The sequence below is a fragment of the Arachis ipaensis genome, chromosome B09 (genome assembly GCF_000816755.2).
Source record: "Arachis ipaensis cultivar K30076 chromosome B09, Araip1.1, whole genome shotgun sequence".
Lineage (NCBI taxonomy): Eukaryota > Viridiplantae > Streptophyta > Magnoliopsida > Fabales > Fabaceae > Arachis > Arachis ipaensis.
Genome location: NC_029793.2, coordinates 2575733 through 2585649, shown reverse-complemented (window position 1 = coordinate 2585649; position 9917 = coordinate 2575733). Strand labels below are relative to the sequence as shown.

The following is a 9917-nucleotide window of genomic DNA, read 5'->3' as shown; positions in this document are numbered from 1 at the left end:
GTGCTCTGAATCTTACTTCTCTAAAACACTATCCGATGGATTTAAGTTTTCTCTTCTTGTCCTGTTGTTGGTGGAGATGAGTGCGTTGGCTTGGATTTGCATGTTTTATTCATTTATCCTTTTGATGGTATAGAGAATGAACTACTGGTACAAAGTATAATTTAAATGTATAAATATAAGTAGCTACTTAGTAGTATGTACTAATGTGATTAATTACATTCCTAATTAACCTTAGTTCTCTTTTATATGCTGAAATTCCTAAAATCAACATTATTTTGGTAATGCTCATGGCCATAGCAAAGTAGCAAACAAGAGTTATTGTTTACATTCCTTAGCATTTCTTGTGTTTCTTACTTTTGAATCTGATTTTATGCATTTAGTTCTGTATATTCTAAATCACTTCAGAAGAAGAAGTTCCACCATTTAGATCACTATGGTAGCATCCATTCTTCAAACATGTAATTTTTTATATACTCAACTTTTTTAAGAGCCTAATCTTTGTGAATATTTCTTTTTATATGAGTGTTATTTTGTGATCATAATAATGTTAGTCAGTGTAGTTCAAACTATTTCCATGAGAGAAATTTTAGTTCGATGTATGAGGAAGAAGGAAGCTCCAAGAATGGTAAGAAGCATTTTATGTGTTTACAGGGCAGATTGATCAATAAAAATGAGGTGGCAGTAAAAAAACTTCTTAAAAAATGTAAGGATACTTTATTTGATTTACTTCTTTCTTTCGTTATAGCACTAGACAGTAGTTGAGACTATTTGTTGACGATGATTCTTTCAATTATTAAAGCGTAGTTGTTGTTGTGTGATTGAAATTTGAAATTATTTAACAGAGAACAAGAAGAGAGAATTCATAATTGAAGTGGAGGCTATAGGTCATGTTAGAGATAAATATCTTGTGTGCCTGTTTGGAGGGAGTTAAACAGGTACTTATTTTTAGCAAAGCAAATTATTTTTAGCGTTTGTTTCAATGTTCAAGCTACTAATGGATTAGTATGTGAATAATGGTAACTTAGAGTAATGGATGCATGTTGCCATGGAACAAGGAACACTTACCTGGGAGGTTCGCATGCTCGATAGTTACCTGGCAAGTTCAACTTTCTACTTTAAAATATTGACTTTGATAATTGCTAACACATTTCTATTTTTACTTTTAAATTCTTTGTCTCTAAATGGTTTTGATTGCAATATGATATCTTACTTACATGAAGCAATTGAATTAAAGTTGTTTAACAGGATATAAGTCTAGCAATATATATATTGATTGATGACGAGTTTAATGAGATATATGTTTTATGTTGTGAAAATGAAAACTCAGCCTTATTGGATATGCATTCTTACTTTTTTTTTTAACTACGTTAAATTATTATTTTAAATAATGTCTTGGGACATTTTTTTCTTGAATTAAGAGATAACACAATCTTATTTGAATGTTTTTGCAGGTACTCCCATGAAGACGTTAAAGATCTAATAATGATGCATTCTGATACTTGATTTTGTAATAGTTTAAACTCATTTACTTCAGGATATTTGCTTTTCAACATTATTACTTAAATTTCACATTTTTATTACTAAGAATACTACTTATATGGATATGGCTACTTTTTTTAATTTTGTATGATATAATTTTGTAATATATATATATATATATATTTTAATTTATCTTTTATGATTAGCCACGGAAAAAATCGTAGCTAAATAACCCACCAACATTAGCCACAGATAAAATTGTGGCAAAAAAGCCCAGCCTGCTAATATTAGCCACAGAAAAAATTGTGGCGAAATTATACTTGTTGGTTATATGGTTATCATTTAGCCACGGTTTAGAGTGTGGCTAAAGTAGTGAAAACCGTGGCTATGCAAATGTCTCCACGGATCACAAAACCGTGGCTAACAGGCCAAAAACCGTGGCTAACTGAAAATGCGTCGCCCTTGTTAGCCACGGATACCCATTCGTTGCTAACGCTTCATTGCCACGGTTTTTCTTGATTTTAGCCACGGTTTTTTCCGTAGCTAATCACCGTGTTTCTGGTAGAGTTATATGGTTATCATTTAGCCACGGTTTAGAGTGTGGCTAAAGTAGTGAAAACCGTGGCTATGCAAATGTCTCCACGGATCACAAAACCGTGGCTAACAGGCCAAAAACCGTGGCTAACTGAAAATGCGTCGCCCTTGTTAGCCACGGATATCCATTCGTTGCTAACGCTTCATTGCCACGGTTTTTCTTGATTTTAGCCACGGTTTTTTCCGTGGCTAATCACCGTGTTTTTGGTAGTGTATCTCGTTTACACGATAAACGAGATACATGTATTTAAAAAAATTAAAATAATAAAAAAATATTAATAATATCAATAATTCAAATTTTTAGTAGGTAATTAGTACATAAAAAGGTTGGTAGAAGAAATTAAAATAGATAAGTTTGATAAATAAGTACTCAAAAAGATTAATGGGATAGTAGGAAGAAAATTGAAACCGTTTCAATTCTCTTCCCACTATTCATCAACCTTTTTAAGTAGTAATTGATCAAACATATTTATTTTAATTTTTTCTACCTATTTTTTTATGTACTAATTGCCTGCTAAAATTTTGAATTATTGATATTATTAATATTTTTATTATTTTAATTTTTTTTCAAAAAATACATGTATTTCGTTTACACTATAAATGAGATATACACTCTTACATATTTTTCTCTTGTCTCATTTATACTATAAACATTTTAAATTTGTTTCATTTCAATTACAATCTCATGCACGTAACATATTCACACTTATTCCTTAGTTTACGTGATAGCCCAATTCGTGTGTAATTCGAACCAATTAGGTTCGAATTATGTGTGTCTAGTTCGAACCAAATAGGTTCAATTTATATGCAATTGGAGTTCGAACCAAATAGGTTCGAATTACATATAAGTATGCTTTGGCTCATTCGTGAATCAATCTCCAATTTGGCTTATTCATGTAATAACTATCCTCCATTGGTTTATTTGTGTTTTTTACCCTCATAATAATGCTCGTGGATTTTTCAACGAGTAATATTTATTCATCATTTTGGAATAAGATAACTTAAATTTTAATAAAATAACATATAACTTACAAATAAATTAAAAAAGTATATTCTTATTAAGGATTTCTCAATCTCAAGAACAAATATATTGTAATTGATTCAAAATAATATATGATCTTGCAAATTTTTGTGTGAATTAATTTTAGCTTGTAATTAAGGCTATTATAATAATGTGCCGTATGAGACTAAAGACTAATCATAGATCAAATAATGATAGGGTATCTTATATGGTACTGAAATTTTTTTGTTCTACACGCACAACTTCAATAATTACTTCAATTTTAAGGACATATGCTAATAATTTAATATGTATTCTAACGAGGCCACCATCAATATCATTTTTATTTGCATTTTAGCTTTAATAATTTTTATACCCTGCAGAGTCAGACACAATATAATCGATTATATTTTTTCTTTTTTTCTTTCTCCACAAATATGAAAATATGGTCATTGAGTAATTGATAGCCAAAGAAAATAAGATTTGATTATTGACTTCACAAAAGTGAAGGTTCATGAATCATAGGACGTTGAAATTTTCTTAGCAGTTTCTTCAATTGGTGGGTCCCAATTTTCAAAGGCATTCAAATTAAATTAACCCAATAAGACAAGCACAATAAACATAATCATTTCTTTCTTTTGACTGAGCACCAGGACAAATATTGAAAGCAAGCATTGTAAAATGAATGATCTCATATTGAATAAATGATAGAAAAGATGGTGCACTAATTACTTAAATTTTAAGGACATTTGCTAATAATCTAACATGTATTCTAACGAGGCCCACCACCAATATCACTTTCATTTGCACTTTAGCTTTAATAATTTTTATACCCTGCAAAGTCAAACACAATATAACCGATTGTATTTTTTCTTTTTTTTTCTTTCTCCACAAATATGGAAATATGGTCAATGAGTAATTGATAGCCTAAGAAAATAAGGTTTGATTATTGACTTCACAAAAGTGAAGGTTCATGAATCACAGGACGTTGGAATTTTTCTAGCAGTTTTTTCATTTGCTAATAATCTAACATGTATTCTAAGGAGGCCCACCACCAATATCACTTTCATTTGCGCTTTAGCTTTAATAATTTTTATACCCTGCAGAAGAGTCAGACATCATATAACCGATTGTATTTTTTTTTCCTTTCTCCACAAATATGGAAATATGGTCATTGAACAATTGATAGCCAAAGAAAATAAGGTTTGATTACTGACTTCACAAAAGTGAAGGTTCATGAATCACGAGACTTTGAAAATTTCTTCGCAGTTTCTTTATTTGGTGGGTCCTAATTTTCAAAGGCATTCAGATTAAATTAACCTAATAAGACAAGCCCAATAAACATAATCATTTATTTCTTTTGACTGAGCACTAGGACAATTATTGAAAGCAAGCATTGTGAAATGAATGATCTGATATTGAATAAATGGTAGAAAAGACGGTGCACTAATTTTTCTTAGAGTTTTCTTTTAACACTGACTACATTTTCTTGGAGTTCTACACGCACAACTTTAATAATTACTTAAATCTTAAAGACATTTGCTAATAATTTAACATGTATTCTAACGAGACCCACCATCAATATCACTTTCATTTGCACTTTAGCTTTAGTAATTTTTATATTCTGCAGAGTCAAACATAATATAACTGATTGTATTTTTTCTTTTTTCTTTCTCCACAAATATGGAAATATGGTCATTGAGTAATTGATAGCCAAAGAAAATAAGGTTTGATTATTGACTTCACAAAAGTGAAGGTTCATGAATCACGGGACGTTGAAAATTTCTTAGCAGTTTCTTCATTTGTTGGGTCCCAATTCCCAAAGGCATTTAGATTAAATTAACCCAATAAGACAAGCACAAATGCACAATAAACATAATTATTTATTTCTTTTGACTGAGCACCAGGACAATTATTGAAAGCAAGCATTTTGAAAAGAATGATCTGATATTGAATAAATGGTAGAAAAGATAGTGCACTAATTTTTCTAGGAGTTTTCTTTTAACACTGACTACATTTTCTTGGAGTTCTACACGCACAACTTTAATAATTACTTAAATTTTAAGGACATTTGCTAATAATCTAACATGTATTCTAACGAGGTCCACCACCAATATCACTTTCAATTGCACTTTAGCTTTAATAATTTTTATACCCTGCAGAGTCAAACACAATATAACTGATTGTATTTTTTCTTTTTTTTTCTCCACAAATATGGAAATATGGTCATTGAGTAATTGATAGCCAAAGAAAATAAGGTTTGATTATTGACTTCACAAAAGTGAAGGTTCATGAATCATGGGACGTTGGAATTTTTCTAGCAGTTTCTTCATTTGGTGGGTCCTAATTTTCAAAGGCATTCATATTAAATTAACCCAATAAGACAAGCACAATAAACATAATCATTTCTTTCTTTTGACTGAGCACTAGGACAATTATTGAAAGCAAGCATTGTGAAATGAATGATCTCATATTGAATAAATGGTAGAAAAGATGGTGCACTAATTTTTCTTGGAGTTTTCTTTTAACACTGACTACATTTTCTCGGAGTTTTACACGCGCAACTTTAATAATTACTTAAATTTTAAAGACATTTGCTAATAATCTAACATGTATTCTAACGAGGCCCACCACCAATATCACTTTCATTTGTGCTTTAGCTTTAATAATTTTTATACCTTGAAAAGTCAAACACAATATAATCGATTGTATTTTTTCTTTTTTTCTTTCTCCACAAATATTGAAATATGGTCATTGAATAATTGATAGCCAAAGAAAATTATTATTGCTCTTCTCTCTTATTAGATGGAGCCATTTATAGAATTAAATAAATATGCATAATTATGTAACAAATATTATTTTGGATAAATTACAATCATTATCTATCACCATGTTGATCACATGATATATCTTGCACAGTGTTTTTTTTTAAATAAATACAAAAAAATCATTATGTATATGCACAGATTTCTGAAAAAGATGTTAATATCATATTTATAAATAAACTAATAATATTATATATAACTTAAATTTTAATAAAATAACATATAACTTACAAATAAATTAAAAAAGTATTTTTTTATTAAGAATTTCTCAATCTCAAGAACAAATATATTGTAATTGATTCAAAATAATATATGATCTTGCAAATTTTTGTGTGAATTAATTTTAGCTTGTAATTAAGGCTATTACAATAATGTGCCGTATGAGACTAAAGACTAATCATAGATCAAATAATGATAGGGTATCCTATATGGTACTGAAATTTTTTTGTTCTACACGCACAACTTCAATAATTACTTCAATTTTAAGGATATATGCCAATAATTTAACATGTATTTTAATGAGGCCACCATCAATATCACTTTTATTTGCGTTTTAGTTTTAATAATTTTTATACCCTACAGAGTCAGACACAATATAATCAATTGTATTTTTTCTTTTTTTCTTTCTCCACAAATATGAAAATATGGTCATTGAGTAATTGATAGCCAAAGAAAATAAGATTTGATTATTGACTTCACAAAAGTGAAAGTTGATGAATTATGGGACGTTGAAATTTTTTTAGCAGTTTCTTCATTTGGTGGGTTCCAATTTCCAAAGACATTCAGATTAAATTAACCCAATAAGACAAGCACAATAAACATAATCATTTCTTTCTTTTGACTGAGCACCAGGATCATTATTGAAAGCAAGCATTGTGAAATGAATGATCTCATATTAAATAAATGATAGAAAAGATGGTGCACTAATTTTTTTTGGAATTTTCTTTTAACACTGACTATATTTTCTTGGAGTTCTACACGCACAACTTCAATAATTACTTAAATTTTAAAGACATTTGCTAATAATCTAATATGTATTCTAACGAGACCCACCACTAATATCACTTTCATTTGCACTTTAGCTTTAATAATTTTTATACCCTGCAAAGTCAAACACAATATAACCGATTGTATTTTTCCTTTTTTTCTTTTTCCATAAATATGGAAATATGGTCATTGAGTAATTGATAGCCTAAGAAAATAAGGTTTGATTATTGACTTCACAAAAGTGAAGGTTCATGAATCACGGGACGTTAGAATTTTTCTAGCAGTTTTTTCATTTGCTAATAATCTAATATGTATTCTAAGGAGGCCCACCACCAATATCACTTTCATTTGCGCTTTAGCTTTAATAATTTTTATACCCTGCAGAAGAGTCAGACACCATATAACCAATTATATTTTTTCTTTTTTTCTTTCTCCACAAATATGGAAATATGGTCATTGAACAATTGATAGCCAAAAAAAAATGAGGTTTGATTATTGACTTCACAAAAGTGAAGGTTCATGAATCACAAGACGTTGAAAATTTTTTAGCAGTTTCTTCATTTGGTGGGTCCCAATTTTCAAAGGCATTCAGATTAAATTAACCCAATAAGATAAGCACAATAAACATAATCATTTATTTCTTTTGACTGAGCACCAGGACAATTATTGAAAGCAAGCATTGTGAAATGAATGATCTGATATTGAATAAATGGTAGAAACAAACGTTCGTATAGGCCGGTTATCATCTACGTAACCGCAAACTTGCTTTCTTCAAGGAGAGTGAAGCCCTCGAAAGAGGGACGAGCGGAACGGCTTCGGTATTGGTAAGCATTTGCCCGCCGGGCTCAGTTTGGGCTTTCCAGTCTCGTTCCCTTTAATTGCACGATATAAATAAGGAGGAATATCAAGCGGGAAGGCAGTGACGGTGAGGAAAAGGCAAGTAGTCAGAAGCAGGAAGCAGCAGTAAGAGCAAGAGCAGTCCGCAAAGCAGCTGGTTGAAGCGGGTTAATATTATGAATGTTGAATGGGAACTGAGAAAGGAACTGCTGGGGGATGAATAAACCATTACTTTGCCTTGTTCAATGTTCACCCAATCTGCTCAAAGTATTTTCAACTCTTTCATGGTATCAGAGCACTAGCTCTTGGAAAACGTTCAGTTGGTTTGTGTGAAGTGTGGTCTGAATACCTTGTTACGTCTTTTCTCTTTGGCGCTGTCCACCGCTGCGGCTGCATCCTTTCCCCTAAGAATAGTCCTTAGGAAAGGAGACTCTATCTCTTTAAAGGAGTGGAATCAATTCCTTGGAGAGAATGATTCCTCCCAATAAGGTGGTCTAATTCCTGGAATTCTTGTTCCACAAGTTGGTTTGAACGGAACAAGCGAAAAATCCCATTCCAAAAAGGGGCTTTAACACTGACTACATTTTCTTGGAGTTCTACACGCACAACTTTAATAATTACTTAAATTTTAAGGACATTTGCTAATAATCTAACATGTATTCTAACGAGACCCTCCACCAATATCACTTTTATTTGCACTTTAGCTTTAATAATTTTTATACCCTGCAGAGTCAAACACAATATAACTGATTGTAGTTTTCTTTTTTTCTTTCTCCACAAATATGAAAATATGGTCATTGAGTAATTGATAGCCAAAGAAAATAAGGTTTGATTATTGACTTCACAAAAGTGAAGGTTCATGAATCACGGGACGTTGAAAATTTCTTAGCAATTTCTTCATTTGGTGGGTCCCAATTCCCAAAGGCATTTAGATTAAATTAACCCAATAAGACAAGCACAATAAACATAATCATTTATTTCTTTTGACTGAGCACCAGGACAATTATTGAAAGCAAGCATTGTGAAATGAATGATCTGATATTGAATAAATGGTAGAAAAGATAGTGCACTAATTTTTCTTGGAGTTTTCTTTTAACACTGACTACATTTTCTTGGAGTTCTACACGCACAACTTTAATAATTACTTAAATTTTAAGGACATTTGCTAATGATCTAACATGTATTCTAACGAGACCCACCACCAATATCACTTTCATTTACACTTTAGCTTTAATAATTTTTATACCCTACAGAGTCAAACACAGTATAACTGATTGTCTTTTTTCTTTTTTTCTTTCTCCACAAATATGAAAATATGGTCATTAAGTAATTGATAGCCAAAGAAAATAAGGTTTGATTATTGACTTCACAAAAGTGAAAGTTCATGAATCATGGGACGTTAAAATTTTTCTAACAGTTTCTTCATTTAGTGGGTCCCAATTCCCAAAGACATTTATATTAAATTAACCCAATAAGACAAGCACAATAAACATAATCATTTTTTTTTACTGAGCACCAGGACGTTTATTGAAAGCAAGCATTGTGAAATGAATGATCTCATATTGAATAAATGGTAGAAAAGATGGTGCACTAATTTTTTTTGGAGTTTTCTTTTAACACTGACTACATTTTCTTGGAGTTCTACACGCGCAGCTTCAATAATTACTTAAATTTTAAAGACATTTGCTAATAATCTAACATGTATTCTAACGAGGCCCACCACCAATATCACTTTCATTTGCGCTTTAGCTTTAATAATTTTTATACCCTGAAAAGTCAAACACAATATAATTGATTGTATTTTTTCTTTTTTTCTTTCTCCACAAATATTGAAATATGGTCATTGAGTAATTGATAGCCAAAGAAAATAAGGTTTGATTATTGACTTCACAAAAGTGAATCACGGGACGTTGAAATTTTTCTAGCAGTTTCTTCATTTGGCGGGTCTCAATTTCCAAAGGCATTCAGATTAAATTAACCCAATAAGACAAGCACAATAAACATAATCATTTCCTTCTTTTGACTGAGCACCAGGACAATTATTGAAAGCAAGCATTGTAAAATGAATGATCTCATATTGAATAAATGGTAGAAAAGATGGTGCACTAATCTTTCTTGGAGTTTTCTTTTAACACTGACTACGTTTTCTTGGTGTTCTACATGCACAACTCTAATAATTACTTAAATTTTAAGGA

At 30.7% G+C, this 9917-nt stretch overlaps 1 long non-coding RNA gene across 1 annotated transcript; it reads left to right on the top strand.

Annotated features, from left to right (window-relative positions):
- LOC107616897 lies at positions 7-1098 on the top strand. Its single transcript, XR_001614690.2, has 3 exons — positions 7-703; positions 843-935; positions 1026-1098. It is a non-coding gene; the product is annotated as an uncharacterized LOC107616897 (long non-coding RNA).